This window comes from Oncorhynchus mykiss, chromosome 21 (assembly GCF_013265735.2).
Source record: "Oncorhynchus mykiss isolate Arlee chromosome 21, USDA_OmykA_1.1, whole genome shotgun sequence".
In the NCBI taxonomy this organism is placed as follows: Eukaryota; Metazoa; Chordata; class Actinopteri; order Salmoniformes; family Salmonidae; genus Oncorhynchus; species Oncorhynchus mykiss.
Window position 1 is genome coordinate 6,512,653 of NC_048585.1, and position 10,092 is coordinate 6,522,744.

Here is a 10,092-nt window from a genome sequence, read left to right on the forward strand (position 1 = left end):
AGATTGGTCTCTAGGAGCCTGACTGTAATCTGACACTGTGAGATTGGTCTCTAGGAGCCTGACTGTAATCTGACACTGTGAGATTGGTCTCTAGGAGCCTGACTGTAATCTGACACTGTGAGATTGGTCTCTAGGAGCCTGACTGTAATCTGACACTGTGAGATTGGTCTCTAGGAGCCTGACTGTAATCTGACACTGTGAGATTGGTCTCTAGGAGCCTGACTGTAATCTGACACTGTGAGATTGGTCTCTAGGAGCCTGACTGTAATCTGACACTGTGAGATTGGTCTCTAGGAGCCTGACTGTAATCTGACACTGTGAGATTGGTCTCTAGGAGCCTGACTGTAATCTGACACTGTGAGATTGGTCTCAAGGAGCCTGACTGTAATCTGACACTGTGAGATTGGTCTCTAGGAGCCTGACTGTAATCTGACACTGTGAGATTGGTCTCTAGGAGCCTGACTGTAATCTGACACTGTGAGATTGGTCTCTAGGAGCCTGACTGTAATCTGACACTGTGAGATTGGTCTCTAGGAGCCTGACTGTAATCTGACACTGTGAGATTGGTCTCTAGGAGCCTGACTGTAATCTGACACTGTGAGATTGGTCTCTAGGAGCCTGACTGTAATCTGACACTGTGAGATTGGTCTCTAGGAGCCTGACTGTAATCTGACACTGTGAGATTGGTCTCTAGGAGCCTGACTGTAATCTGACACTGTGAGATTGGTCTCTAGGAGCCTGACTGTAATCTGACACTGTGAGATTGGTCTCTAGGAGCCTGACTGTAATCTGACACTGTGAGATTGGTCTCTAGGAGCCTGACTGTAATCTGACACTGTGAGATTGGTCTCTAGGAGCCTGACTGTAATCTGACACCGTGAGATTGGTCTCTAGGAGCCTGAAGTGGACTGTAATCTGACACTGTGAGACTGGTCTCTAGGAGCCTGAAGTGGACTGTAATCTGACACTTTGAGATTGGTCTCTAGGAGCCTGAAGTGGACTGTAATCTGACACTGTGAGATTGGTCTCTAGGAGCCTGACTGTAATCTGACACTGGGAGACTGGTCTCTAGGAGCCTGAAGTGGACTGTAATCTGACCCTGTGAGACTGGTCTCTAGGAGCCTGAAGTGGACTGTAATCTGACCCTGTGAGACTGGTCTCTAGGAGCCTGAAGTGGACTGTAATCTGACCCTGTGAGACTGGTCTCTAGGAGCCTGAAGTGGACTGTAATCTGACCCTGTGAGACTGGTCTCTAGGAGCCTGAAGTGGACTGTAATCTGACCCTGTGAGACTGGTCTCTAGGAGCCTGAAGTGGACTGTAATCTGACCCTGTGAGACTGGTCTCTAGGAGCCTGAAGTGGACTGTAATCTGACCCTGTGAGACTGGTCTCTAGGAGCCTGAAGTGGACTGTAATCTGACCCTGTGAGACTGGTCTCTAGGAGCCTGAACTCCATGCATGTCACACTGAAAGAGAGGTTTTTCTTTTGAAGGTTGCACTCTTAAAGTGAGATGTTACCGTGAGACGGTGAAAGTGTGAACGATTGAGATAAATCAGATTGGAAACTGTTTTCGACACGTAACATTCTCCCAGTCCGTCTCCTGACATTCATCGCTCCAGCCTTTACACCAGGCGTGCACTATATCGTAATGGACCAATCACAGCCCGGTCCCTCTCTGGGGGTGAAGGGTCCTGTTGTAATGATGTAGGTTTGTAGGTCCTGGTGCTAAGAACAGGCCTGGCACCAGTCAAACAGAGCTAGCTTGGTGGTCCTGGTGCTAAGAACAGGCCTGGCACCAGTCAAACAGAGCTAGCTTGGTGGTCCTGGTGCTAAGAACAGGCCTTGGGCCAGTCAAACAGAGCTAGCTTGGTGGTCCTGGTGCTAAGAACAGGCCTGGGTCCAGTCAAACAGAGCTAGCCTGGTGGTCCTGGTCCTAAGAACAGGCCTGGGGTCAGTCAGAGCTGGCCTGGTGGTCCTGGTGCTAAGAACAGGCCTGGCACCAGTCAAACAGAGCTAGCTTGGTGGTCCTGGTGCTAAGAACAGGCCTGGCACCAGTCAAACAGAGCTAGATTGGTGGTCCTGGTGCTAAGAACAGGCCTGGGGCCAGTCAAACAGAGCTAGCTTGGTATGCCTCTTACAACCACCATAGGAGTTGTCTATAAAACCCAAACAGATGTGTGGGACCACCAGTCTAAGTCAGAGCCAGAGGAAGCTTCATCTCCTCATCCCTTCATCTCCTAGCAGCTCTGGTATCTCCGGCACTAAGAGCCTTTGGCTTCTGACTGACTCACTGACAGACACAGTGGGGGGGGTTGATTCTCTAGGCTGGAGGAGGGCCATCTCTCTCTCTCTCTCTAAACCCGCTCACTTCAACTCAGAGGTCCTGCTTAGGGGGAATACGGGGAATGTGGCTGGTTTTCTTACACTCTGCATGCGGATGTCACATGTACAGTTTGAGCCGGCAGCCAAGCTGGAGCTCTGGAGAGAAAGATTAGTATTGAGTGGTGCTGAGTGGCCTGTCATTGTTCGGGGCTTTTACTTCAGTGTTACGGTGCAGACGGTATCGATGTATATGAGATGTGGTACACAGCTGGCTGAGGGCGTGTTGATATTCATGAAGGGCCCCTGGGTTCCTTGGACTGTCGGTAGAGTAAACTTAGCCGTTCAAACCCAACAGGTCTCAAGGTGTAGGGTTGTTACAATAAACACTGTAAACATAACCTCGAGGGCTCTCTCTCGCTCACACACACACACACACACACACACACACGCACACACACACACACAGTGTATCTGCCAAACTCTAGCTCGGGCCTATTCAGCTGTTGTCTCTGTAGTTTCCATGGTGACTCCAGGTTCTCTCCACACCTTATTCACAAGGTCTATAAATATACAATTTGTTTACTGTGTGTGTTTACTGTTGACACCTTATTCACAAGGTCTATAAATATGCAGTGTGTTTACTGTTTGTGTTTACTGTTTGTGTTTACTGTGTGTGTTTACTGTAAGTGTTTACTGTGTGTGTTTACTGTTTGTGTTTACTGTGTGTGTTTACTGTAAATGTTTACTGTGTGTGTTTACTGTTTGTGTTTACTCTGTGTGTTTACTGTGTGTTTACTGTTGTTTATCTGAGTCTGTCACTGTGTTGTTACCTTCTTTCTGGGGCTTCCCTCAATGTCTGGCAGAATACTGTCTCAGACAACTGTCTCACAGCCACAGGGTGAACTGTCTCACAGCCACAGGGTGAACTGTCTCACAGCCACAGGGTAAACTGTCTAACATCCACAGGGTAAACTGTCTCACATCCACAGGGTGAACCACTCAGAATACTGTCCTAGACAACTGTCTCACATCCACAGGGTGAATCACTCAGAATACTGTCCTAGACAACTGTCTCACAGCCACAGGGTGAACTGTCTCACAGCCACAGGGTGAACTGTCTCACATCCACAGGGTGAATCACTCAGAATACTGCCCTAGACAACTGTCTCACAGCCACAGGGTGAACTGTCTCACATCCACAGGGTGAATCACTCAGAATACTGTCCTAGACAACTGTCTCACAGCCACAGGGTGAACTGTCTCACATCCACAGGGTAAACTGTCTCACATCCACAGGGTGAACCACTCAGAATACTGTCCTAGACAACTGTCTCACATCCACAGGGTGAATCACTCAGAATACTGTCCTAGACAACTGTCTCACAGCCACAGGGTGAACTGTCTCACAGCCACAGGGTGAACTGTCTCACATCCACAGGGTGAATCACTCAGAATACTGCCCTAGACAACTGTCTCACAGCCACAGGGTGAACTGTCTCACATCCACAGGGTGAATCACTCAGAATACTGTCCTAGACAACTGTCTCACAGCCACAGGGTGAACTGTCTCACATCCACAGGGTGAATCACTCAAAATACTGTCCCAGACAGGGCCCCCCAGGGCCACCCAGGGCCCCCCAGTGCTCTACATCACGGGAGTTAAAACAGTGTGAAGGCTGTTGCTGTGTAACAGATCTGTGAATTGCATCGACCAACAGCTCTTACAGGGGCTGTCCTCTGTGTCCAAGGTGTTTTTAGTGTGTTCTCCCCCGAACACCCCTCAGCAAAGAGGAACCCACCTCAACGGGAGTCAGAGTGTGCTGTGTTCTCCCCCGAACACCCCTCAGCAAAGAGGAACCCACCTCAACGGGAGTCAGAGTGTGCTGTGTTCTGTCCTACACATGTAGGACCTTAATTTCATCACTCTTTTGTTGCTGAGAATCTTCCCTGCTCTGACCCTCAGATAAACAGAACAGTTTGAGGGTCAGTGTTTTGATCTCTGTCAATGAAACAAGATGTTCTGTTTATCTGAGGGTCAGTGTGGATCTCTGTTAATGGAACAAGATGTTCTGTTTATCTGAGGGTCAGTGTGGATCTCTGTCAATGGAACAAAATGTTCTGTTTATCTGAGGGTCAGTGTGGATCTCTGTCAATGGAACAAAATGTTCTGTTTATCTGAGGGTCAGTGTGGATCTCTGTTAATAGAACAATATGTTCTGTTTATCTGAGGGTCAGTGTGGATCTCTGTTAATAGAACAAGATGTTCTGTTTATCTGAGGGTCAGTGTGGATCTCTGTTAATGGAACAAGATGTTCTGTTTATCTGAGGGTCAGTGTGGATCTCTGTTAATAGAACAAGATGTTCCGTTTATCTGATTCATGTTACAACAACAAGCTAGTTAGCACAGTTACTGTTCTGTTTGTCTGTCTGTTTGTCTCACACACACACACACACACACACACACACACACACACACACACACACACACACACACACACACACACACACACTCTTTTGTCCGCTCTACAGTGCCTCGTAGCTGAACCTGTGAACTTCTTAACCTTTTTCCCCTCTTCTAAAGCCTTCACACTCTTTTCAAGGCGTAGTACCGTGTCGGTCTCCCTGGACAGGGGGCCCCAAGGGTTCACAGAGGTCAGATGATTCGTTAGGTTTATAAAGTAGCACAGCGTCGGTAATGAACGTCCTGGGGGACCCGAGGAGAATGGGATCTGCAGATGTCAGGTTGGACCCCTTACTCATAAAGCATCAGTGGATGGAGAGCTGATCTAGGATCAGGTCCCCCGGGATCCATATAATCTGATTCATTAGGATCTAAACGGATAAACTGATTCTAGATCAGCCACTCTGAGATTGCTGTATGAATACCTAATACCTAATACCTACCTAATACCTCAACACAGATCGTACCTATAACAAACTGATGATGTCATACAGGAAGTCCTCTGATCAACACAGATCGTACCTATAACAGACGGATGATGTCACACAGATCAACACAGATCGTACCTATAACAGACTGATGATGTCATACAGGAAGTCCTCTGATCAACACAGATCGTACCTATAATAGACTGATGATGTCATACAGGAAGTACTCTGATCAACACAGATCTTACCTATAACAGACTGATGATGTCATACAGGAAGTCCTCTGATCAACACAGATCGTACCTATAACAAACTGATGATGTCATACAGGAAGTCCTCTGATCAACACAGATCGTACCTATAACAGACGGATGATGTCACACAGATCAACACAGATCGTACCTATAACAGACTGATGATGTCATACAGGAAGTCCTCTGATCAACACAGATCGTACCTATAACAGACTGATGATGTCATGCAGGAAGTACTCTGATCAACACAGATCTTACCTATAACAGACTGATGATGTCATACAGGAAATCCTCTGATCAACACAGATCGTACCTATAACAGACTGATGATGTCATACAGGAAGTACTGTGATCAACACAGATCGTGCCTATAACAGACTGATGATGTCATGCCCAGGCTAACTTATCTGTGTCTGACGAACATTGTGTTCTCTGGTGTTTGACCAGGCTAACTTATCTGTGTCTGATGAACATTGTGTTCTCTGGTGTTTGACCAGGCTAACTTATCTGTGTCTGATGAACATTGTGTTCTCTGGTGTTTGACCAGGCTAACTTATCTGTGTCAGATGAACATTGTGTTCTCTGGTGTTTGACCAGGCTAGCTTATCTGTGTCTGAGGAGCATTGTATTCACATGGAAAGCCAAACATTCTGTGGTTTCCTTTGTAATTGACACTAAACGCAGGGTGATTTGCTTCCGTTTATGAGTTGAGTGTCGCTCTGGATAAGAGCATCTGCTAAATGATTACAATGACTAAGTGCTGAGGGAAATAAGTTGTGATACAGATTGGAGCTGAGAGCTTTCATATCCTGTCTCTGACTGTCTCATAGCCTGTCTCTGACTGTCTCATATCCTGTCTCTGACCGTCTCACAGCCTGTCTCTGACCGTCTCATAGCCTGTCTCTGACTGTCTCACATCCTGTCTCTGACCGTCTCATATCCTGTCTCTGACCGTCTCACATCCTGTCTCTGACCGTCTCACATCCTGTCTCTGACCGTCTCACATCCTGTCTCTGACTGTCTCATATCCTGTCTCTGACTGTCTCATAGCCTGTCTCTGACTGTCTCACATCCTGTCTCTGACTGTCTCATATCCTGTCTCTGACTGTCTCATAGCCTGTCTCTGACTGTCTCATAGCCTGTCTCTGACTGTCTCATATCCTGTCTCTGACTGTCTCATATCCTGTCTCTGACCGTCTCACATCCTGTCTCTGACCATCTCACATCCTGTCTCTGACTGTCTCACATCCTGTCTCTGACCATCTCACATCCTGTCTCTGACTGTCTCACATCCTGTCTCTGACCATCTCACATCCTGTCTCTGACTGTCTCATATCCTGTCTCTGACTGTCTCATAGCCTGTCTCTGACTGTCTCATATCCTGTCTCTGACTGTCTCATATCCTGTCTCTGACTGTCTCACATCCTGTCTCTGACTGTCTCATATCCTGTCTCTGACTGTCTCACATCCTGTCTCTGACTGTCTCATATCCTGTCTCTGACTGTCTCATAGCCTGTCTCTGACTGTCTCATATCCTGTCTCTGACTGTCTCATATCCTGTCTCTGACCATCTCACATCCTGTCTCTGACCGTCTCACATCCTGTCTCTGACCGTCTCACATCCTGTCTCTGACTGTCTCATATCCTGTCTCTGACTGTCTCATAGCCTGTCTCTGACTGTCTCACATCCTGTCTCTGACTGTCTCATATCCTGTCTCTGACTGTCTCATAGCCTGTCTCTGACTGTCTCATAGCCTGTCTCTGACTGTCTCATATCCTGTCTCTGACTGTCTCATATCCTGTCTCTGACCGTCTCACATCCTGTCTCTGACTGTCTCACATCCTGTCTCTGACTGTCTCACATCCTGTCTCTGACCGTCTCACATCCTGTCTCTGACTGTCTCACATCCTGTCTCTGACCATCTCACATCCTGTCTCTGACTGTCTCATATCCTGTCTCTGACTGTCTCACATCCTGTCTCTGACTGTCTCATATCCTGTCTCTGACTGTCTCACATCCTGTCTCTGACTGTCTCATATCCTGTCTCTGACTGTCTCATAGCCTGTCTCTGACTGTCTCATATCCTGTCTCTGACTGTCTCATATCCTGTCTCTGACCGTCTCACATCCTGTCTCTGACCATCTCACATCCTGTCTCTGACTGTCTCACATCCTGTCTCTGACCGTCTCACATCCTGTCTCTGACTGTCTCATAGCCTGTCTCTGACCATCTCACATCCTGCCTCTGACTGTCTCACATCCTGTCTCTGACCGTCTCACATCCTGTCTCTGACTGTCTCACATCCTGTCTCTGACTGTCTCATAGCCTGTCTCTGACCATCTCACATCCTGCCTCTGACTGTCTCACATCCTGTCTCTGACCATCTCACATCCTGTCTCTGACTGTCTCACATCCTGTCTCTGACCATCTCACATCCTGTCTCTGACCATCTCACATCCTGTCTCTGACCGTCTCACATCCTGTCTCTGACTGTCTCATATCCTGTCTCTGACCATCTCACATCCTGTCTCTGACCGTCTCACATCCTGTCTCTGACCATCTCATATCCTGTCTCTGACCATCTCATATCCTGTCTCTGACTGTCTCATAGCCTGTCTCTGACCATCTCATATCCTGTCTCTGACTGTCTCATATCCTGTCTCTGACCATCTCACATCCTGTCTCCGACCATCTCACATCCTGTCTCTGACTGTCTCATAGCCTGTCTCTGACTGTCTCATATCCTACCTCTGACTGTCTCATATCCTGTCTCTGACTGTCTCATATCCTGCCTCTGACTGTCTCATATCCTGTCTCTGACTGTCTCATATCCTGTCTCTGACTGTCTCATATCCTGTCTCTGACCATCTCACATCCTGTCTCTGACTGTCTCATATTCTGTCTCTGACTGTCTCATATCCTGCCTCTGACTGTCTCATATCCTGTCTCTGACTGTCTCATATCCTGTCTCTGACTGTCTCATATCCTGTCTCTGACCATCTCACATCCTGTCTCTGACTGTCTCATATCCTGCCTCTGACTGTCTCATATCCTGTCTCTGACTGTCTCATATCCTGTCTCTGACTGTCTCATATCCTGCCTCTGACTGTCTCATATCCTGTCTCTGACTGACAGATGGCTTGTTATTGATCAGCTGATTGGCTGCGAGCCACACGGCTTGAGGCGTATCAACATTTGAACTGATGACTGATGGAAGTCTTGAGGTGAGAAGTCATTGGTGCTTTACATAGTCCTTTTGATCACTGTGGTGAGATCACGCTGTCAGAACTACTGGGTTGAATAGAAAAGTACAGCCCCCGATATGATGCCTGAAGTAGAAAACTCACTCAGTAAAAAAAATAATAATAAAAGCTTTGATTGACATGTTTTCTGAGAAATGCCTTTTATATCCTGAAGAACCAGATCCACTACACACAGCATGCATTGGGTTTTAATTATAGACTACACACACACACACACACACACACACACACACACACACACACACACACACACACACACACACTGCTCACATAAAACTGAATTCTCAATTATGTTTGCACATTACTCTAACTTTCCAGTAAAGTTATATTTCAAAAAGAGTTGTAACAACGTTCTATAGAATCTCATCAGATCTTTACAGTTTAGCAGGAACAACATTCTATAGAATCTCATCAGATCTTTACAGTTTAGCAGGAACAACATTCTATAGAATCTCATCAGATCTTTACAGTTCAGAACAAGCAGTAACAACATTCTATAGAATCTCATCAGATCTTTACAGTTCAGCAGTAACAACATTCTATAGAATCTCATCAGATCTTTACAGTTTAGCAGGAACAACATTCTATAGAATCTCATCAGATCTTTACAGTTCAGAACCAGCAGGAACAACATTCTATAGAATCTCATCAGATCTTTACAGTTTAGCAGGAACAACATTCTATAGAATATCATCAGATCTTTACAGTTCAGAACCAGCAGGCACAACATTCTATAGAATCTCATCAGATCTTTACAGTTTAGCAGTAACAACATTCTATAGAATCTCATCAGATCTTTACAGTTTAGCAGGAACAACATTCTATAGAATCTCATCAGATCTTTACAGTTCCGCAGTAACAACAATCTATAGAATCTCATCAGATCTTTACAGTTTAGCAGTAACAACATTCTATAGAATCTCATCAGATCTTTACAGTTCAGCAGTAACAATATTCTATAGAATCTCATCAGATCTTTACAGTTCAGAACCAGTAGTAACAACATTCTATAGAATCTCATCAGATCTTTACAGTTCAGCAGTAACAACATTCTATAGAATCTCATCAGATCTTTACAGTTCAGCAGTAACAACATTCTATAGAATCTCATCAGATCTTTACAGTTCAGAACCAGCAGTAACAACATTCTATAGAATCTCATCAGATCTTTACAGTTCAGCAGTAACAACATCCTATAGAATCTCATCAGATCTTTACAGTTTAGCACCAGCAGTAACAACATTCTATAGAATCTCATCAGATCTTTACAGTTTAGCAGTAACAACATTCTATAGAATCTCATCAGATCTTTACAGTTCAGCAGGAACAACATTCTATAGAATCTCATCAGATCTTTACAGTT

The 10,092-nt window shown here is 45.9% G+C and overlaps 1 long non-coding RNA gene across 1 annotated transcript; it reads right to left on the reverse strand.

The window, feature by feature from the left end:
* Positions 1–5,235: 5,235 nt before the first annotated feature.
* On the reverse strand, positions 5,236–5,694 carry LOC118942797. The gene is made up of 3 exons (XR_005038446.1): positions 5,614–5,694; positions 5,350–5,569; positions 5,236–5,305 (listed from the first exon to the last, which is right to left on the reverse strand). It is a non-coding gene; the product is annotated as an uncharacterized LOC118942797 (long non-coding RNA).
* Positions 5,695–10,092: the final 4,398 nt, after the last annotated feature.